Source organism: Panulirus ornatus, chromosome 22, assembly GCF_036320965.1.
Source record: "Panulirus ornatus isolate Po-2019 chromosome 22, ASM3632096v1, whole genome shotgun sequence".
Lineage (NCBI taxonomy): Eukaryota > Metazoa > Arthropoda > Malacostraca > Decapoda > Palinuridae > Panulirus > Panulirus ornatus.
This window is the reverse complement of record NC_092245.1, coordinates 7,129,486-7,153,350: the sequence shown is the minus strand read 5'-3', so window position 1 is coordinate 7,153,350 and position 23,865 is coordinate 7,129,486. Positions and strand designations below refer to the sequence as shown.

The following is a 23,865-nucleotide window of genomic DNA, read 5'->3' as shown; positions in this document are numbered from 1 at the left end:
TAAGTTCCCAAGTGCACTTTCGTGTAATAATCACATCATCAGGGGAGATACAAGAAAGAAAAATAAGTCAGTTGATATACAACAAAGAGGCGTAGCTAGGACGCCATTTGGTAAACAAGTGATTGTCCAAAATTGACAATGGGTGCATCATAAACTTATTATGTGGGCAAGAAGGGGAACTGTTTACAAATTTCATCAACAATAAAGCTATCCAATTTGTACAGACCTTCGCTAATATTAAGGTTATAATTCTTTGTGTATTTAATAATAGAAGATTCAGTGATATTTCTCATGCATAAATCCTTTAATGTAAATGGTAAATGTTTCCTTCAGTAACAATAATACTATAAAGAATATCTTAATCAGGAACTCACCAGAAAATTCTCCTACATGCATCTATAAAGTGCCATGTAGAAATTGTGACAAGTTTTAAGTTGGGCAGATTGGTAAGGATCTTTCTGTTAGACTTAAGCAACATAAATATAGTATAAGAACAGGAAAAGAATCAAATGCCTTGTTTAATCACATCAAAAACTATGAAAATTGTATTGACTGGAGTAATGCAATCTCCGTTATTAACTCTTACTCCAGTACCATGAGAAATATTATTGAATCTTCTATTATTAAATACACAAAGAATTATAACCTTGATATTAGTGAAGGTATTTTCAAATTGGATAGCTTTATTGTTGATAAAATTTGTAAGCAATTCCCCTTCTTGTCCACACAATAAGTTTATGATACGCTCGTTGTTTGTCTTGGACAATCACTTGTTTACCAAATGGCGTCCAAGCTAAGTCTCTTTGTTGTATATCAACTGACTTATATTTCTTTCTTGTATCTCCCCAGATGATGTGATTATTACACAAAAAAGCACTTGGGAATTTATCGTGTTTCATTTTCCCTGTGGATTCATCGGAATATAATTGATCACGTACAAAATTGTGATCCTATCCAATATACACACACACATACATTTTTTTCTCATATACATTTGCCATTTCCCACATCAGCAAGGTAGCATTAAAAACAGAGGACTGAGCCTTAGAGAGAAAATCCTCACTTGGCCACCTTCTCTGTTCCCTCTTTTGGAAAATTAAAAATTAGAGGAGAGGATTTCCAGGCCCCCTACCTTTTAGTTGCCTTCTACAACATGCAGGGAATACATGGGAAGTATTCTTTCTCCCTATCCCCAGGGATAACATATATACAAACCTGCACATATACATACATATTCATACACATATCAACATATATATGTATAATTTCTTATACTTGATTGCCGTTTCCCACATCAGTGAGGTAGTGCCAGGAAACGGAAGAATGGCCAATCCACTCATATACACATATACACACACACACACATATATATATATATATATATATATATATATATATATATATATATATATATATATATAATATATATATATATATATATATATATATATATATATTTTTCTTTCTTTCTTTTAAACTATTCGCCATTTCCCGCGTTAGCGAGGTAGCGTTAATCACAGAGGACTGGGCCTTTTTTTGGAATATCCTCACCTGGCCCCCTCTGTTCCTTCTTTTGGAAAAAAAAAAAAAAAAAAAAAAAAAGATAGGGGAGGATTTCCAGCCCCCCGCTCCCTCCCCTTTTAGTCGCCTTCTACGACACGCAGGGAATACGTGGGAAGTATTCTTAATCCCCTATCCCCAGGGATTTCATAAGTTCAAATTCTACAGGGAGTATAACACACAGTGAAAACACCTGGCTTCTGCTCATACAAACTTTTTCTGTTATCATGAAGGCAGTATATATATATATATATATATATATATATATATATATATATATATATATATATATATATATATATATATATATATAAGTTTGTTGAGTATTCCTGGTAAATTATATGGGAGGGTATTGATTGAGAGGGTGAAGGCATGTACAGAGCATCAGATTGGGGAAGAGCAGTGCGGTTTCAGAAGTGGTAGAGGATGTGTGGATCAGGTGTTTGCTTTGAAGAATGTATGTGAGAAATACTTAGAAAAGCAAATGGATTTGTATGTAGCATTTATGGATCTGGAGAAGGCATATGATAGAGTTGATAGAGATGCTCTGTGGAAGGTATTAAGAATATATGGTGTGGGAGGCAAGTTGTTAGAAGCAGTGAAAAGTTTGTATCGAGGATGTAAGGCATGTGTACGTGTAGGAAGAGAGGAAAGTGATTGGTTCTCAGTGAATGTAGGTTTGCGGCAGGGGTGTGTGATGTCTCCATGGTTGTTTAATTTGTTTATGGATGGGGTTGTAAAGGAGGTAAATGCAAGAGTCCTGGAAAGAGGGGCAAGTATGAAGTCTGTTGGGGATGAGAGAGCTTGGGAAGTGAGTCAATTGTTGTTCGCTGATGATACAGCGCTGGTGGCTGATTCATGTGAGAAACTGCAGAAGCTGGTGACTGAGTTTGGTAAAGTGTGTGGAAGAAGAAAGTTGAGAGTAAATGTGAATAAGAGCAAGGTTATTAGGTACAGTAGGGGTGAGGGTCAAGTCAATTGGGAGGTGAGTTTGAATGGAGAAAAACTGGAGGAAGTGAAGTGTTTTAGATATCTGGGAGTGGATCTGTCAGCGGATGGAACCATGGAAGCGGAAGTGGATCATAGGGTGGGGGAGGGGGCGAAAATTTTGGGAGCCTTGAAAAATGTGTGGAAGTCGAGAACATTATCTCGGAAATCAAAAATGGGTATGTTTGAGGGAATAGTGGTTCCAACAATGCTGTATGGTTGCGAGGCGTGGGCTATGGATAGAGATGTGCGCAGGAGGATGGATGTGCTGGAAATGAGATGTTTGAGGACAATGTGTGGTGTGAGGTGGTTTGATCGAGTAAGTAACGTAAGGGTAAGAGAGATGTGTGGAAATAAAAAGAGCGTGGTCGAGAGAGCAGAAGAGGGTGTTTTGAAATGGTTTGGGCACATGGAGAGAATGAGTGAGGAGAGATTGACCAAAAGGATATATGTGTCGGAGGTGGAGGGAACGAGGAGAAGAGGGAGACCAAATTGGAGGTGGAAAGATGGAGTGAAAAAGATTTTGTGTGATCGGGGCCTGAACATGCAGGAGGGTGAAAGGAGGGCAAGAAATAGAGTGAATTGGAGTCATGTGGTATACAGGGGTTGACGTGCTGTCAGTGGATTGAAGCAAGGCATGTGAAGCGTCTGGGGTAAACCATGGAAAGCTGTGTAGGTATGTATATTTGCGTGTCTGGACGTGTGTATGTACATGTGTATGGGGGGGGGGGGTTGGGCCATTTCTTTCGTCTGTTTCCTTGCGCTACCTCGCAAACGCGGGAGACAGCGACAAAGTATAAAAAAAAAAAAAAAAAAAAAAAAAAAAAAAAAAAAAAAATATATATATATATATATATATATATATATATATATATATATATATATATTTTTTTTTTTTTTTATACTATTCGCTATTTCCCGCGATAGCGAGGTAGCGTTAAGAACAGAGGACTGGGCCTTTGAGGGAATATCCTCACCTGGACCTCTTCTCTGTTCCTTCTTTTGGAAAAAAAAAAACAAAAACAAAAAACGAGAGGGGAGGATTTCCAGCCCCCCGCTCCCTTCCCGTTTAGTCGCCTTCTACGACACGCTGGGAATACGTGGGAAGTATTCTTTCTCCCCTATCCCCAGGGATAATATATATATATATATATATATATATATATATATATATATATATATATATATATATATTTTATTTTTTTTTTGCTTTGTCGCTGTCTCCCGCGTTTGCGAGGTAGCGCAAGGAAACAGACGAAAGAAATGGCCCAACCCACCCCCATACACATGTATATACATACGTCCACACACGCAAATACACATACCTACACAGCTTTCCATGGTTTACCCCAGACGCTTCACATGCCTTGATTCAATCCACTGACAGCACGTCAACCCCGGTATACCACATCGCTCCAATTCACTCTATTCCTTGCCCTCCTTTCACCCTCCTGCATGTTCAGGCCCCGATCACACAAAATCTTTTTCACTCCATCTTTCCACCTCCAATTTGGTCTCCCTCTTCTCCTCGTTCCCTCCACCTCCGACACATATATTCTCTTGGTCAATCTTTCCTCACTCATTCTCTCCATGTGCCCGAACCATTTCAAAACACCCTCTTCTGCTCTCTCAACCACGCTCTTTTTATTTCCACACATCTCTCTTACCCTTACATTACTTACTCGATCAAACCACCTCACACCACACATTGTCCTCAAGCATCTCATTTCCAGCACATCTATCCTCCTGCGCACAACTCTATCCATAGCCCACACCTCGCAACCATACAACATTGTTGGAACCACTATTCCTTCAAACATACCCATTTTTGCTTTCCGAGATAATGTTCTCGACTTCCACACATTCTTCAAGGCTCCCAGAATTTTCGTCCCCTCCCCCACCCTATGATCCACTTCCGTTTCCATGGTTCCATCCACTGCCAGATCCACTCCCAGATATCTAAAACACTTCACTTCCTCCAGTTTTTCTCCATTCAAACTCACCTCCCAACTGACTTGACCCTCAACCCTACTGTACCTAATAACCTTGCTCTTATTCACATTTACTCTTAACTTTCTTCTTTCACACACTTTACCAAACTCAGTCACCAGCTTCTGCAGTTTCTCACATGAATCAGCCACCAGCGCTGTATCATCAGCGAACAACAACTGACTCACTTCCCAAGCTCTCTCATCCCCAACAGACTTCATACTTGCCCCTCTTTCCAAAACTCTTGCATTCACCTCCCTAACCACCCCATCCATAAACAAATTAAACAACCATGGAGACATCACACACCCCTGCCGCAAACCTACATTCACTGAGAACCAATCACTTTCCTCTCTTCCTACACGTACACATGCCTTACATCCTCGATAAAAACTTTTCACTGCTTCTAACAACTTGCCTCCCACACCATATATTCTTAATACCTTCCACAGAGCATCTCTATCAACTCTATCATATGCCTTCTCCAGATCCATAAATGCTACATACAAATCCATTTGCTTTTCTAAGTATTTCTCACATACATTCTTCAAAGCAAACACCTGATCCACACATCCTCTTCCACTTCTGAAACCACACTGCTCTTCCCCAATCTGATGCTCTGTACATGCCTTCACCCTCTCAATCAATATCCTCCCATATAATTTACCAGGAATACTCAACAAACTTATACCTCTGTAATTTGAGCACTCACTCTTATCCCCTTTGCCTTTGTACAATGGCACTATGCACGCATTCCGCCAATCCTCAGGCACCTCACCATGAGTCATACATACATTAAATAACCTTACCAACCAGTCAACAATACAGTCACCCCTTTTTTAATAAATTCCACTGCAATACCATCCAAACCTACTGCCTTGCCGGCTTTCATCTTCCGCAAAGCTTTTACTACCTCTTCTCTGTTTACCAAGTCATTTTCCCTAACCCTCTCACTTTGCACACCACCTCGACCAAAACACCCTATATCTGCCACTCTATCATCAAACACATTCAACAAACCTTCAAAATACTCACTCCATCTCCTTCTCACATCACCACTACTTGTTATCACCTCCCCATTTGCGCCCTTCACTGAAGTTCCCATTTGCTCCCTTGTCTTACGCACTTTATTTACCTCCTTCCAGAACATCTTTTTATTCTCCCTAAAATTTAATGATACTCTCTCACCCCAACTCTCATTTGCCCTTTTTTTCACCTCTTGCACCTTTCTCTTGACCTCCTGTCTCTTTCTTTTATACATCTCCCACTCAATTTCATTTTTTCCCTGCAAAAATCGTCCAAATGCCTCTCTCTTCTCTTTCACTAATACTCTTACTTCTTCATCCCACCACTCACTACCTTTTCTAATCAACCCACCTCCCACTCTTCTCATGCCACAAGCATCTTTTACGCAATCCATCACTGATTCCCTAAATACATCCCATTCCTCCCCCACTCCCCTTACTTCCATTGTTCTCACCTTTTTCCATTCTGTACTCAGTCTCTCCTGGTACTTCCTCACACAAGTCTCCTTCCCAAGCCCACTTACTCTCACCACCCTCTTCACCCCAACATTCACTCTTCTTTTCTGAAAACCCATACAAATCTTCACCTTAGCCTCCACAAGATAATGATCAGACATCCCTCCAGTTGCACCTCTCAGCACATTAACATCCAAAAGTCTCTCTTTCGCGCGCCTGTCAATTAACTCGTAATCCAATAACGCTCTCTGGCCATCTCTCCTACTTACATAAGTATACTTATGTATATCTCGCTTTTTAAACCAGGTATTCCCAATCATCAGTCCTTTTTCAGCACATAAATCTACAAGCTCTTCACCATTTCCATTTACAACACTGAACACCCCATGTATACCAATTATTCCCTCAACTGCCACATTACTCACCTTTGCATTCAAATCACCCATCACTATAACCCGGTCTCGTGCATCAAAACCACTAAAACACTCATTCAGCTGCTCCCAAAACACTTGCCTCTCATGATCTTTCTTCTCATGCCCAGGTGCATATGCACCAATAATCACCCATCTCTCTCCATCAACTTTCAGTTTTACCCATATTAATCGAGAATTTACTTTCTTACATTCTATCACATACTCCCACAACTCCTGTTTCAGGAGTATTGCTACTCCTTCCCTTGCTCTTGTCTTCTCACTAACCCCTGACTTTCCTCCCAAGACATTCCCAAACCACTCTTCCCCTTTACCCTTGAGCTTCGTTTCACTCAGAGCCAAAACATCCAGGTTCCTTTCCTCAAACATACTACCTATCTCTCCTCTTTTCACATCTTGGTTACATCCACACACATTTAGGCACCCCAATCTGAGCCTTCGAGGAGGATGAGCACTCCCCGCGTGACTCCTTCTTCTGTTTCCCATTTTAGAAAGTTAAAAAAATACAAGGAGGGGAGGATTTCTGGCCCCCCGCTCCCGTCCCCTCTAGTCGCTTTCTACGACACGCGAGGAATGCGTGGGAAGTATTCTTTCACCCCTATCCCCAGGGATAATATTTTTTTTTTTTTTTCTTTTAATACTTTGTCGCTGTCTCCCGCGTTTGCGAGGTAGCGCAAGGAAACAGACGAAAGAAGTGGCCCAACCCCCCCCCATACACATGTACATACGTCCACACACGCAAATATACATACCTACACAGCTTTCCATGGTTTACCCCAGACGCTTCACATGCCTTGATTCAATCCACTGACCGCACGTCAACCCCTGTATACCACATCGCTCCAATTCACTCTATTCCTTGCCCTCCTTTCACCCTCCTGCATGTTCAGGCCCCGATCACACAAAATCTTTTTCACTCCATCTTTCCACCTCCAATTTGGTCTCCCTCTTCTCCTCGTTCCCTCCACCTCCGACACATATATCCTCTTGGTCAATCTTTCCTCACTCATTCTCTCCATGTGCCCAAACCATTTCAAAACACCCTCTTCTGCTCTCTCAACCACGCTCTTTTTATTTCCACACATCTCTCTTACCCTTACGTTACTTACTCGATCAAACCACCTCACACCACACATTGTCCTCAAACATCTCATTTCCAGCACATCCATCCTCCTGCGCACAACTCTATCCATAGCCCACGCCTCGCAACCATACAACATTGTTGGAACCACTATTCCTTCAAACATACCCATTTTTGCTTTCCGAGATAATGTTCTCGACTTCCACACATTTTTCAAGGCTCCCAAAATTTTCGCCCCCTCCCCCACCCTATGATCCACTTCCGCTTCCATGGTTCCATCCGCTGACAGATCCACTCCCAGATATCTAAAACCCTTCACTTCCTCCAGTTTTTCTCCATTCAAACTCACCTCCCAATTGACTTGACCCTCACCCCTACTGTACCTAATAACCTTGCTCTTATTCACATTTACTCTTAACTTTCTTCTTCCACACACTTTACCAAACTCAGTCACCAGCTTGTGCAGTTTCTCACATGAATCAGCCACCAGCGCTGTATCATCAGCGAACAACAACTGACTCACTTCCCAAGCTCTCTCATCCCCAACAGACTTCATACTTGCCCCTCTTTCCAGGACTCTTGCATTTACCTCCCTAACAACCCCATCCATAAACAAATTAAACAACCATGGAGACATCACACACCCCTGCCGCAAACCTACATTCACTGAGAACCAATCACTTTCCTCTCTTCCTACACGTACACATGCCTTACATCCTCGATAAAAACTTTTCTCTTTCAAACTATTTCCCATTTCCCGTGTTAGCAAGGTAGCGTTAAGAACAGAGGACTGGGCCTTTGAGGGAACATCCTCACCTGGCCCCCTACTCTGTTCCTTCTTTTGGGAAAAAAAAAAAAAAAAAAAAAAAGAGGGGAGGATTTCCAGCCACCCGCTCCCTCCCCTTTTAGTCGCCTTCTACGACACGCAGGGAATACGTGGGAAGTATTCTTTCTCCCCTATCCCCAGGGATAATATATATATATATATATGCCTTGTTGGCTTTCATATTCCGCAAAGCTTTTACTACTTCTTCTCTGTTTACCAAATCATTCTCCCTAACCCTCTCACTTTGCACACCACCTCAACCAAACACCCTATATCTGCCACTCTATCATCAAACACATTCAACAAACCTTCAAAATACTCACTCCATCTCCTTCTCAAATCACCACTACTTGTTATCACCTTCCCATTAGCCCCCTTCACTGATGCTCTTAACGCTACCTCGCTAAAGCGGGAAATGGCGAATAGTTTGAAAGAAAAAGAAATATATATATATATATATATATATATATATATATATATATATATATATATATATATATATATTATCCCTGGGGATAGGGGATTAAGAATACTTCCCATGTATTCCCCGGGTGTCGTAGAAGGCGACTAAAAGGGGAGGGAGCGGGGGGCTGGAAATCCTCCCCTCTCTTTTTTTTTTTAATTTTCCAAAAAAAGGAACAGAGGGGGCCAGGTGAGGATATTCCAAAAAAGGCCCAGTCCTCTGTTCTTAACGCTACCTCGCTAACACGGGAAATGGCGAATAGTTAAAAGAAGAAGAAGAATATATATATATATATATATATATATATATATATATATATATATATATATATTATCCCTGGGGATAGGGGAGAAAGAATACTTCCCACGTATTCCCTGCGTGTCGTAGAAGGCGACTAAAAGGGGAGGGAGCGGGGGTCTGGAAATCTTCCCCTCTCGTTTTTTTTTTAATTTTCCAAAACAAGGAACAGAGAAGGGGGCCAGGTGAGGATATTCCCTCCAAGGCCCAGTCCTCTGTTCTTAACGCTACCTCGCTAACGCGGGAAATGGCGAATAGTTTGAAAGAAAGATATATATATATATATATATATATATATATATATATATATATATATATATATATATATATATATATATATATTTTTTTTTTGTCGCTGTCTCCCGCGTTTGCGAGGTAGCGCAAGGAAACAGACGAAAGAAATGGCCCAACCCACCCCCATACACATGTATATACATACGTCCACACACGCAAATATACATACCTACACAGCTTTCCATGGTTTACCCCAGACTCTTCACATGCCCTGATTCAATCCACTGACAGCAGTATTCCCTGCGTGTCGTAGAAGGCGACAAAAAGGGGGAGGGAGCGGGGGGGCTGGAAATCCTCCCCTCTCATATTTTTTTTTTAATTTTCCAAAAGAAGGAACAGGGGGGGCCAGGTGAGGATATTCCAAAAAAGGCCCAGTCCTCTGTTCTTAACGCTACCTCGCTAATGCGGGAAATGGCGAATAGTTTAAAAGAAAAAAAGAAAAGATATTGTATTGCAGTTGAATTTATGAAAAAAGGGGGGACTGTATTGTTGACCGGTTGGTAAGGTTATTTAATGTATGTATGACTGATGGTGAGGTGCCTGAGGATTGGAGGAAAAGCGTGCATAGCGCCATTGTACAAAGGCAAAGGGGATAAGAGTGAGTGCTCAAATTACAGAGTATAAGTTTGTTGAGTATTTTCCCGGTAAATTATATGGGAGGGTATTATTGAGAGGGTGAAGGCATGTACAGAGCATCAGATTGGGGAAGAGCAGTGTGGTTTCAGAAGTGGTAGAGGATGTGTCGATCAGGTGTTTGCTTTGAAGAATGTATGTGAGAAATACTTAGAAAAGCAAATGGATTTGTATGTAGCATTTATGGATCTGGAGAAGGCATATGATAGAGTTGATAGAGATGCTCTGTGGAAGGTATTAAGAATATATGGTGTGGGAGGCAAGTTGTTAGAAGCAGTGAAGAGTTTTTATCGAGGATGTAAGGCATGTGTACGTGTAGGAAGAGAGGAAAGTGATTGGTTCTCAGTGAATGTAGGTTTGCGGCAGGGGTGTGTGATGTCCTCCATGGTTGTTTAATTTGTTTATGGATGGGGTTGTTAGGGAGGTGAATGCAAGAGTTTTGGAAAGAGGGGCAAGTATGAAGTCTGTTGGGGATGAGAGAGCTTGGGAAGTGAGTCAGTAGTTGTTCGCTGATGATACAGCACTGGTGGCTGATTCATGTGAGAAACTGCAGAAGCTGGTGACTGAGTTTGGTAAAGTGTGTGGAAGAAGAAAGTTAAGAGTAAATGTGAATAAGAGCAAGGTTATTAGGTACAGTAGGGTTGAGGGTCAAGTCAATTGGAGGTGAGTTTGAATGGAGAAAACTGGAGGAAGTGAAGTGTTTTAGATATCTGGGAGTGGATCTGGCAGCGGATGGAACCATGGAAGCTGAAGTGGATCATAGGGTGGGGGAGGGGGCGAAAATTCTGGGAGCCTTGAAAAATGTGTGGAAGTCGAGAACATTATCTCGAAAGCAAAAATGGGTATGTTTGAAGGAATAGTGGTCCCAACAATGTTGTATGGTTGCGAGGCGTGGGCTATGGATAGAGTTGTGCGCAGGAGGATGGATGTGCTGGAAATGAGATGTTTGAGGACAATGTGTGGTGTGAGGTGGTTTGATCGAGTAAGTAACGTAAGGGTAAGAGGGATGTGTGGAAATAAAAAGAGCGTGGTTGAGAGAGCAGAAGAGGGTGTTTTGAAATGGTTTGGTCACATGGAGAGAATGAGTGAGGAGAGATTGACCAAAAGGATATATGTGTCGGAGGTGGAGGGAACGAGGAGAAGAGGGAGACCAAATTGGAGGTGGAAAGATGGAGTGAAAAAGATTTTGTGTGATCGGGGCCTGAACATGCAGGAGGGTGAAAGGAGGGCAAGAAATAGAGTGAATTGGAGTCATGTGGTATACAGGGGTTGACGTGCTGTCAGTGGATTGAAGCAAGGCATGTGAAGCGTCTGGGGTAAACCATGGAAAGCTGTGTAGGTATGTATATTTGCGTGTCTGGACGTGTGTATGTACATGTGTATGGGGGGGGGGGGTTGGGCCATTTCTTTCGTCTGTTTCCTTGCGCTACCTCGCAAACGCGGGAGACAGCGACAAAGTATAAAAAAAAAAAAAAAAAAAAAAAAAAAAAAAAAAAAAATATATATATATATATATATATATATATATATATATATATATATATATATTTTTTTTTTTTTTATACTATTCGCTATTTCCCGCGATAGCGAGGTAGCGTTAAGAACAGAGGACTGGGCCTTTGAGGGAATATCCTCACCTGGACCTCTTCTCTGTTCCTTCTTTTGGAAAAAAAAAAAACAAAAACAAAAAACGAGAGGGGAGGATTTCCAGCCCCCCGCTCCCTTCCCGTTTAGTCGCCTTCTACGACACGCTGGGAATACGTGGGAAGTATTCTTTCTCCCCTATCCCCAGGGATAATATATATATATATATATATATATATATATATATATATATATATATATATATATATATTTTATTTTTTTTTTGCTTTGTCGCTGTCTCCCGCGTTTGCGAGGTAGCGCAAGGAAACAGACGAAAGAAATGGCCCAACCCACCCCCATACACATGTATATACATACGTCCACACACGCAAATACACATACCTACACAGCTTTCCATGGTTTACCCCAGACGCTTCACATGCCTTGATTCAATCCACTGACAGCACGTCAACCCCGGTATACCACATCGCTCCAATTCACTCTATTCCTTGCCCTCCTTTCACCCTCCTGCATGTTCAGGCCCCGATCACACAAAATCTTTTTCACTCCATCTTTCCACCTCCAATTTGGTCTCCCTCTTCTCCTCGTTCCCTCCACCTCCGACACATATATTCTCTTGGTCAATCTTTCCTCACTCATTCTCTCCATGTGCCCGAACCATTTCAAAACACCCTCTTCTGCTCTCTCAACCACGCTCTTTTTATTTCCACACATCTCTCTTACCCTTACATTACTTACTCGATCAAACCACCTCACACCACACATTGTCCTCAAGCATCTCATTTCCAGCACATCTATCCTCCTGCGCACAACTCTATCCATAGCCCACACCTCGCAACCATACAACATTGTTGGAACCACTATTCCTTCAAACATACCCATTTTTGCTTTCCGAGATAATGTTCTCGACTTCCACACATTCTTCAAGGCTCCCAGAATTTTCGTCCCCTCCCCCACCCTATGATCCACTTCCGTTTCCATGGTTCCATCCACTGCCAGATCCACTCCCAGATATCTAAAACACTTCACTTCCTCCAGTTTTTCTCCATTCAAACTCACCTCCCAATTGACTTGACCCTCAACCCTACTGTACCTAATAACCTTGCTCTTATTCACATTTACTCTTAACTTTCTTCTTTCACACACTTTACCAAACTCAGTCACCAGCTTCTGCAGTTTCTCACATGAATCAGCCACCAGCGCTGTATCATCAGCGAACAACAACTGACTCACTTCCCAAGCTCTCTCATCCCCAACAGACTTCATACTTGCCCCTCTTTCCAAAACTCTTGCATTCACCTCCCTAACAACCCCATCCATAAACAAATTAAACAACCATGGAGACATCACACACCCCTGCCGCAAACCTACATTCACTGAGAACCAATCACTTTCCTCTCTTCCTACACGTACACATGCCTTACATCCTCGATAAAAACTTTTCACTGCTTCTAACAACTTGCCTCCCACACCATATATTCTTAATACCTTCCACAGAGCATCTCTATCAACTCTATCATATGCCTTCTCCAGATCCATAAATGCTACATACAAATCCATTTGCTTTTCTAAGTATTTCTCACATACATTCTTCAAAGCAAACACCTGATCCACACATCCTCTTCCACTTCTGAAACCACACTGCTCTTCCCCAATCTGATGCTCTGTACATGCCTTCACCCTCTCAATCAATATCCTCCCATATAATTTACCAGGAATACTCAACAAACTTATACCTCTGTAATTTGAGCACTCACTCTTATCCCCTTTGCCTTTGTACAATGGCACTATGCACGCATTCCGCCAATCCTCAGGCACCTCACCATGAGTCATACATACATTAAATAACCTTACCAACCAGTCAACAATACAGTCACCCCTTTTTTAATAAATTCCACTGCAATACCATCCAAACCTCTGCCTTGCCGGCTTTCATCTTCCGCAAAGCTTTTACTACCTCTTCTCTGTTTACCAATCATTTTCCCTAACCCTCTCACTTTGCACACCACCTCGACCAAAACACCCTATATCTGCCACTCTATCATCAAACACATTCAACAAACCTTCAAAATACTCACTCCATCTCCTTCTCACATCACCACTACTTGTTATCACCTCCCATTTGCGCCCTTCACTGAAGTTCCCATTTGCTCCCTTGTCTTACGCACTTTATTTACCTCCTTCCAGAACATCTTTTTATTCTCCCTAAAATTTAATGATACTCTCTCACCCCAACTCTCATTTGCCCTTTTTTCACCTCTTGCACCTTTCTCTTGACCTCCTGTCTCTTTCTTTTATACATCTCCCACTCAATTTCATTTTTTCCCTGCAAAAATCGTCCAAATGCCTCTCTTTCTCTTTCACTAATACTCTTACTTCTTCATCCCACCACTCACTACCTTTTCTAATCAACCCACCTCCCACTCTTCTCATGCCACAAGCATCTTTTACGCAATCCATCACTGATTCCCTAAATACATCCCATTCCTCCCCCACTCCCCTTACTTCCATTGTTCTCACCTTTTTCCATTCTGTACTCAGTCTCTCCTGGTACTTCCTCACACAAGTCTCCTTCCCAAGCCCACTTACTCTCACCACCCTCTTCACCCCAACATTCACTCTTCTTTTCTGAAAACCCATACAAATCTTCACCTTAGCCTCCACAAGATAATGATCAGACATCCCTCCAGTTGCACCTCTCAGCACATTAACATCCAAAAGTCTCTCTTTCGCGCGCCTGTCAATTAACTCGTAATCCAATAACGCTCTCTGGCCATCTCTCCTACTTACATAAGTATACTTATGTATATCTCGCTTTTTAAACCAGGTATTCCCAATCATCAGTCCTTTTTCAGCACATAAATCTACAAGCTCTTCACCATTTCCATTTACAACACTGAACACCCCATGTATACCAATTATTCCCTCAACTGCCACATTACTCACCTTTGCATTCAAATCACCCATCACTATAACCCGGTCTCGTGCATCAAAACCACTAAAACACTCATTCAGCTGCTCCCAAAACACTTGCCTCTCATGATCTTTCTTCTCATGCCCAGGTGCATATGCACCAATAATCACCCATCTCTCTCCATCAACTTTCAGTTTTACCCATATTAATCGAGAATTTACTTTCTTACATTCTATCACATACTCCCACAACTCCTGTTTCAGGAGTATTGCTACTCCTTCCCTTGCTCTTGTCTTCTCACTAACCCCTGACTTTCCTCCCAAGACATTCCCAAACCACTCTTCCCCTTTACCCTTGAGCTTCGTTTCACTCAGAGCCAAAACATCCAGGTTCCTTTCCTCAAACATACTACCTATCTCTCCTTTTTCACATCTTGGTTACATCCACACACATTTAGGCACCCCAATCTGAGCCTTCGAGGAGGATGAGCACTCCCCGCGTGACTCCTTCTTCTGTTTCCCATTTTAGAAAGTTAAAAAATACAAGGAGGGGAGGATTTCTGGCCCCCCGCTCCCGTCCCCTCTAGTCGCTTTCTACGACACGCGAGGAATGCGTGGGAAGTATTCTTTCACCCCTATCCCCAGGGATAATATTTTTTTTTTTTTTTTTTTTTAATACTTTGTCGCTGTCTCCCGCGTTTGCGAGGTAGCGCAAGGAAACAGACGAAAGAAGTGGCCCAACCCCCCCCCATACACATGTACATACGTCCACACACGCAAATATACATACCTACACAGCTTTCCATGGTTTACCCCAGACGCTTCACATGCCTTGATTCAATCCACTGACCGCACGTCAACCCCTGTATACCACATCGCTCCAATTCACTCTATTCCTTGCCCTCCTTTCACCCTCCTGCATGTTCAGGCCCCGATCACACAAAATCTTTTTCACTCCATCTTTCCACCTCCAATTTGGTCTCCCTCTTCTCCTCGTTCCCTCCACCTCCGACACATATATCCTCTTGGTCAATCTTTCCTCACTCATTCTCTCCATGTGCCCAAACCATTTCAAAACACCCTCTTCTGCTCTCTCAACCACGCTCTTTTTATTTCCACACATCTCTCTTACCCTTACGTTACTTACTCGATCAAACCACCTCACACCACACATTGTCCTCAAACATCTCATTTCCAGCACATCCATCCTCCTGCGCACAACTCTATCCATAGCCCACGCCTCGCAACCATACAACATTGTTGGAACCACTATTCCTTCAAACATACCCATTTTTGCTTTCCGAGATAATGTTCTCGACTTCCACACATTTTTCAAGGCTCCCAAAATTTTCGCCCCCTCCCCCACCCTATGATCCACTTCCGCTTCCATGGTTCCATCCGCTGACAGATCCACTCCCAGATATCTAAAACCCTTCACTTCCTCCAGTTTTTCTCCATTCAAACTCACCTCCCAATTGACTTGACCCTCACCCCTACTGTACCTAATAACCTTGCTCTTATTCACATTTACTCTTAACTTTCTTCTTCCACACACTTTACCAAACTCAGTCACCAGCTTGTGCAGTTTCTCACATGAATCAGCCACCAGCGCTGTATCATCAGCGAACAACAACTGACTCACTTCCCAAGCTCTCTCATCCCCAACAGACTTCATACTTGCCCCTCTTTCCAGGACTCTTGCATTTACCTCCCTAACAACCCCATCCATAAACAAATTAAACAACCATGGAGACATCACACACCCCTGCCGCAAACCTACATTCACTGAGAACCAATCACTTTCCTCTCTTCCTACACGTACACATGCCTTACATCCTCGATAAAAACTTTTCTCTTTCAAACTATTTCCCATTTCCCGTGTTAGCAAGGTAGCGTTAAGAACAGAGGACTGGGCCTTTGAGGGAACATCCTCACCTGGCCCCCTACTCTGTTCCTTCTTTTGGGAAAAAAAAAAAAAAAAAAAAAAAGAGGGGAGGATTTCCAGCCACCCGCTCCCTCCCCTTTTAGTCGCCTTCTACGACACGCAGGGAATACGTGGGAAGTATTCTTTCTCCCCTATCCCCAGGGATAATATATATATATATATATGCCTTGTTGGCTTTCATATTCCGCAAAGCTTTTACTACTTCTTCTCTGTTTACCAAATCATTCTCCCTAACCCTCTCACTTTGCACACCACCTCAACCAAACACCCTATATCTGCCACTCTATCATCAAACACATTCAACAAACCTTCAAAATACTCACTCCATCTCCTTCTCAAATCACCACTACTTGTTATCACCTTCCCATTAGCCCCCTTCACTGATGCTCTTAACGCTACCTCGCTAAAGCGGGAAATGGCGAATAGTTTGAAAGAAAAAGAAATATATATATATATATATATATATATATATATATATATATATATATATATATATATATATATATATTATCCCTGGGGATAGGGGATTAAGAATACTTCCCATGTATTCCCCGGGTGTCGTAGAAGGCGACTAAAAGGGGAGGGAGCGGGGGGCTGGAAATCCTCCCCTCTCTTTTTTTTTTTAATTTTCCAAAAAAAGGAACAGAGGGGGCCAGGTGAGGATATTCCAAAAAAGGCCCAGTCCTCTGTTCTTAACGCTACCTCGCTAACACGGGAAATGGCGAATAGTTAAAAGAAGAAGAAGAATATATATATATATATATATATATATATATATATATATATATATATATATATTATCCCTGGGGATAGGGGAGAAAGAATACTTCCCACGTATTCCCTGCGTGTCGTAGAAGGCGACTAAAAGGGGAGGGAGCGGGGGTCTGGAAATCTTCCCCTCTCGTTTTTTTTTTAATTTTCCAAAACAAGGAACAGAGAAGGGGGCCAGGTGAGGATATTCCCTCCAAGGCCCAGTCCTCTGTTCTTAACGCAACCTCGCTAACGCGGGAAATGGCGAATAGTTTGAAAGAAAGATATATATATATATATATATATATATATATATATATATATATATATATATATATATATATATATATATATATTTTTTTTTTTTGTCGCTGTCTCCCGCGTTTGCGAGGTAGCGCAAGGAAACAGACGAAAGAAATGGCCCAACCCACCCCCATACACATGTATATACATACGTCCACACACGCAAATATACATACCTACACAGCTTTCCATGGTTTACACCAGACTCTTCACATGCCCTGATTCAATCCACTGACAGCACGTATTCCCTGCGTGTCGTAGAAGGCGACTAAAAGGGGAGGGAGCGGGGGGGCTGGAAATCCTCCCCTCTCATATTTTTTTTTTAATTTTCCAAAAGAAGGAACAGAGGGGGCCAGGTGAGGATATTCCAAAAAAGGCCCAGTCCTCTGTTCTTAACGCTACCTCGCTAATGCGGGAAATGGCGAATAGTTTAAAAGAAAAAAAAGAAAAGATATATATATATATATATATATATATATATATATATATATATATATATATATATATATATATATATATATATATATATATGGATGGTATTGCAGTTGAATTTATGAAAAAAGGGGGGACTGTATTGTTGACCGGTTGGTAAGGTTATTTAATGTATGTATGACTGATGGTGAGGTGCCTGAGGATTGGAGGAATGCGTGCATAGCGCCATTGTACAAAGGCAAAGGGGATAAGAGTGAGTGCTCAAATTACAGAGGTATAAGTTTGTTGAGTATTCCTGGTAAATTATATGGGAGGGTATTGATTGAGAGGGTGAAGGCATGTACAGAGCATCAGATTGGGGAAGAGCAGTGTGGTTTCAGAAGTGGTAGAGGATGTGTCGATCAGGTGTTTGCTTTGAAGAATGTATGTGAGAAATACTTAGAAAAGCAAATGGATTTGTATGTAGCATTTATGGATCTGGAGAAGGCATATGATAGAGTTGATAGAGATGCTCTGTGGAAGGTATTAAGAATATATGGTGTGGGAGGCAAGTTGTTAGAAGCAGTGAAGAGTTTTTATCGAGGATGTAAGGCATGTGTACGTGTAGGAAGAGAGGGAAGTGATTGGTTCTCAGTGAATGTAGGTTTGCGGCAGGGGTGTGTGATGTCCCCCATGGTTGTTTAATTTGTTTATGGATGGGGTTGTTAGGGAGGTGAATGCAAGAGTTTTGGAAAGAGGGGCAAGTATGAAGTCTGTTGGGGATGAGAGAGCTTGGGAAGTGAGTCAGTTGTTGTTCGCTGATGATACAGCACTGGTGGCTGATTCATGTGAGAAACTGCAGAAGCTGGTGACTGAGTTTCGTAAAGTGTGTGAAAGAAGAAAGTTAAGAGTAAATGTGAATAAGAGCAAGGTAATTAGGTACAGTAGGGTTGAGGGTCAAGTCAATTGGAAGGTAAGTTTGAATGGAGAGAAACTGGAGGAAGTAAAGTGTTTTAGATATCTGGGGGTGGATCTGGCAGTGGATGGAACCATGGAAGCTGAAGTGAATCATAGGGTGGGGGAGGGGGTGAAAATTCTGGGAGCCTTGAAGAATGTTTGGAAGTCGAGAGCATTATCTCCGAAAGCAAAAATGGGTATGTTTGAAGGAATAGTGGTCCCAACAATGTTGTATGGTTGCGAGGCGTGGACTATGGATAGAGTTGTGCGCAGGAGGGTGGATGTGCTGGAAATGAGATGTTTGAGGACAATGTGTGGTGTGAGGTGGTTTGATCGAGTAAGTAATGTAAGGGTAGGTAAGAGAGATGTGTGGAAATAAAAAGAGTGTGGTTGAGAGAGTAGAAGAGGGTGTTTTGAAATGGTTTGGTCACATGGAGAGAATGAGTGAGGAAAGATTGACAAAGAGGATATATGTGTCGTAGGTGAAGGGAACGAGGAGAAGTGGGAGACCAAATTGGAGGTGGAAAGATGGAGTGAAAAAGATTTTGAGTGATTGAGGCCTGAACATGCAGGAGGGTGAAAGGCATGCAAGGAATAGAGTGCATTGGAACAATGAGGTATACCAGGGTCGACGTGCTGTCAGTGGATTGAACCAGGGCATGTGAAGCGTCTGGGGTAAACCAAGGAAAGTTCTTTGGGGCCTGGATGTGAAAAAGAAGCTGTGGTTTCAGTGCATTATTACATGACAGCTAGAGACTGAGTGTGAACAAATGGGGCCTTTGTTGTCTTTTCCTAGCGCTACCTTGCACACATGAGGGGGGAGGGGGTTGTTATTCCATGTGTGGTGGGGTGATGATGGGAATAAATAAAGGCAGACAGTATGAATTATGTACATGTGTATATATGAATATGTCTGTGTGTGTATATATATGTGTACACTGCGATGTATAGGTATGTATATTTGCGTGTGTGGACGTGTATGTATATACATGTGTATGTGGGTGGGTTGGGCCATTCTTTCGTCTGTTTCCTTGCGCTACCTCGCAAACGCGGGAGACAGTGACAAAGCAAAATAATAATAACAATCAAAATATACATATATACATACATATACATATGCATACACAAACATATAAATGTATACACATGTACATATTCATACTTACTTGGCTTCATCCATTCCCACCACCACGTCCCCACAGGAAACAGCATCACTACCCCCTGCTTCGGCAAGTTAGCACCAAGAAAACTCACAAAAAAGGCCACATTTGTTCACATTCAGTCTCTAGCTGTCATGTGTAGTTTGAACATTCACCTTTATCCACTTTGCCTTCATACAATGGCACTATGCATGCATTCTGCCAATCCTCAGGCACTTCACCATGGACTACACATACACTGAATATCCTTGCCAACTAAACAACAACACAGCCACCCCCTTTTTTAATAAATTCCACAGCAATACAATCCAAGCCTGCCTCTTTGCCCGATTTCATCTCACACAAAGCTTTCACTACCTCTTTTCTCTTCACCAAATCATTTTCCCTGACCCCTCTCACTTGTACACCACCCTGACCAAACCCCCTATATCTGCCACTCTATCATCAAACACCCACAACAAACCTTCAAAAATACTCACTCCATCTCCTTCTCACTCCATCACTATCTGTTATCATTTCCCCACCTGCTGCCTTCACAGATGTTCCCATTTGTTCTCTTGTCCTATGCACATTATTTACCTCCTTCCATAACATCTTTATATTCTCCTTAAAATTTAATGATGCTCTCTTACCCCAACTGTCATTTGCCCTTTTTTTCAACTCTTGCACCTTTCTCATGACCTCTTTCTACTTTCTTTTATACATCTCCCAGTCATTTGCACTACTTCCCATTAAATATTGTCCAAATGCCTCTCTTTTCTCTTTCACTAACAATCTTACTTCTTCATCCCACCACTCATTACCCTTTCTACTCTGCCCACCTCTCACCTTTCTCATGCCACATGCATCTTTTACACAAGCCATCACTGCTTCTCTAAATACATCCCATTCCTCACCCACTCCCCTCATGTCATTTGCTCTCACCTTCTGCCATTCTATGCTCAATCTCACCTTTCCAAGCTCACTTACTCTCACCACTCTCTTCTCCCCAACATTCTCCCTTCTTTTCTGAAAGCCTCTACAAATTTTCATCTTTGCCTCCACAAGATAGTGATCAGACATACATCCAGCTGCCCCTCTTAGCACAATAACATCCAAAAGTCTCTCTTTTACATACCTATCAATTAACATGTAGTCAATAATGTCATTTGACCATCTATTCTACTCACATATGTATACTTATATATCTCTCTCTCTAAACCAGGTATTCCCAATCACCAGTCTTTTTTCAGCAAACTAATCCACAAGCTCTTCAACATTTCCATTCACAACCCCAGTGCACCAATTATACCCTAAATTGCCACATTACTCACTTTCGCATTCAAATCACCCATCACTGTAATCCAGTCTTGTGCATCAAAGCTGCTAATACACTCACTCAACTGCTATCAAAACACTTGCCTCTCATGATCTTTTTTCTCATGACCAGGTGCAAAGGCACCAATAATCACCCATTTCTCTCCATCCACTTTCAGTTTTACCCACATCAATCTAGAGTTTACCTTCTTACACTGTATCACATATTCCCAAAACTCCTGCTTCAAGAGCATTGCTACTCCTTCCTTAGCTCTTGTCCTCTCACCAACCCCTGACTTTACTCCCAAGACATTTCCAAACCACTCTTCCTGTTTACCCTTGAGCTTCTTTTCACTCAAAGCTAGAACATCCAGGTTTCTTTCCTCAAACATATTTCCTATCTCTCCTTTCTTCTCACCTTGGTTACAGCCGCACACATTCAGACACACCAATCTGAGCCTTCGAGGAGGATGAGCATTCCCTGCTTGACTCCTCCTGTTTCCCTTTTCAAAAATATAAATACAAGAAGGGGGGGTTTCCAGCCCCTGCTCCCTCCCCCTATCTTTATCCCTGTGAGTAGGAGAGAAGGTTAAAGGGTGTTACTGGATTATGTGTTAATTGATAGAGGTGTGAAAGAGAGACTTTTGGATGTTAATGTGCTGAGAGAGGCAGCTGGAGGGATGTCTGATCAATATCTTGTGGAGGTGAAGGTGAAGATTTGCAGCGGTTTCCAGAAGAGAAGAGAGAATGTTGGGGAGATACTGAGTGTAGAATGGCAAAAGGTGAGAGCAAATGATGTGAGGAAAGTGGGCAAGGAATGGGATGTACTTAGGGAAGCAGTGATGTCTTGAGCAAAAGATGCAAGTGGCATGAGAAAGGTGGGAGGTGGGCAGATTAGAAAGGGTAGTGAGAGGTGGCATGAAGAAGTAGGGTTGTTAATGAAAGAGAAGAGAGAGGCATTTGGATGACACTTGCAGGGAAGTAGTGCAAAGGACTAGGAGATGTGTAAAAGAAAGCAGGAGGAGGTTAAGAGAAAGGTGCAATAGATTAAAAAGAAGGCAAATGAAAGTTGGGGTGAGAGAGTATAATTAAATTTTTTTTTTTTTTTTTTATACTTTGTCGCTGTCTCCCGCGTTTGCGAGGTAGCGCAAGGAAACAGACGAAAGAAATGGCCCAACCCCCCCCCCCCATACACATGTACATACACACGTCCACACACGCAAATATACATACCTACACAGCTTTCCATGGTTTACCCCAGACGCTTCACATGCCTTGCTTCAATCCACTGACAGCACGTCAACCCCTGTATACCACATGACTCCAATTCACTCTATTTCTTGCCCTCCTTTCACCCTCCTGCATGTTCAGGCCCCGATCACACAAAATCTTTTTCACTCCATCTTTCCACCTCCAATTTGGTCTCCCTCTTCTCCTCGTTCCCTCCACCTCCGACACATATATCCTCTTGGTCAATCTCTCCTCACTCATTCTCTCCATGTGCCCAAACCATTTCAAAACACCCTCTTCTGCTCTCTCAACCACGCTCTTTTTATTTCCACACATCTCTCTTACCCTTACGTTACTTACTCGATCAAACCACCTCACACCACACATTGTCCTCAAACATCTCATTTCCAGCACATCCATCCTCCTGCGCACATCTCTATCCATAGCCCACGCCTCGCAACCATACAACATTGTTGGAACCACTATTCCCTCAAACATACCCATTTTTGCTTTCCGAGATAGTGTTCTCGACTTCCACACATTTTTCAAGGCTCCCAAAATTTTCGCCCCCTCCCCCACCCTATGATCCACTTCCGCTTCCATGGTTCCATCCGCTGACAGATCCACTCCCAGATATCTAAAACACTTCACTTCCTCCAGTTTTTCTCCATTCAAACTCACCTCCCAATTGACTTGACCCTCACCCCTACTGTACCTAATAACCTTGCTCTTATTCACATTTACTCTCAACTTTCTTCTTCCACACACTTTACCAAACTCAGTCACCAGCTTCTGCAGTTTCTCACATGAATCAGCCACCAGCGCTGTATCATCAGCGAACAACAACTGACTCACTTCCCAAGCTCTCTCATCCCCAACAGACTTCATACTTGCCCCTCTTTCCAGGACTCTTGCATTTACCTCCCTTACAACCCCATCCATAAACAAATTAAACAACCATGGAGACATCACACACCCCTGCCGCAAACCTACATTCACTGAGAACCAATCACTTTCCTCTCTTCCTACACGTACACATGCCTTACATCCTCGATAAAAACTTTTCACTGCTTCTAACAACTTGCCTCCCACACCATATATTCTTAATACCTTCCACAGAGCATCTCTATCAACTCTATCATATGCCTTCTCCAGATCCATAAATGCTACATACAAATCCATTTGCTTTTCTAATTAAATTCTAGGGAAAATAAAAAAGATGTTTTGGAAGGAAGTATTCTGAAGATTTGTTC

At 42.2% G+C, this 23,865-nt stretch overlaps 1 protein-coding gene across 8 annotated transcripts in view; it reads right to left on the bottom strand.

Moving 5' to 3' along the window:
* Positions 1-23,865, bottom strand: part of LOC139756517 (6-phosphofructo-2-kinase/fructose-2,6-bisphosphatase-like) — a 444,091-nt gene that overhangs the window by 142,575 nt on the left and 277,651 nt on the right. The gene's annotated exons all lie outside the window — the stretch shown is intronic.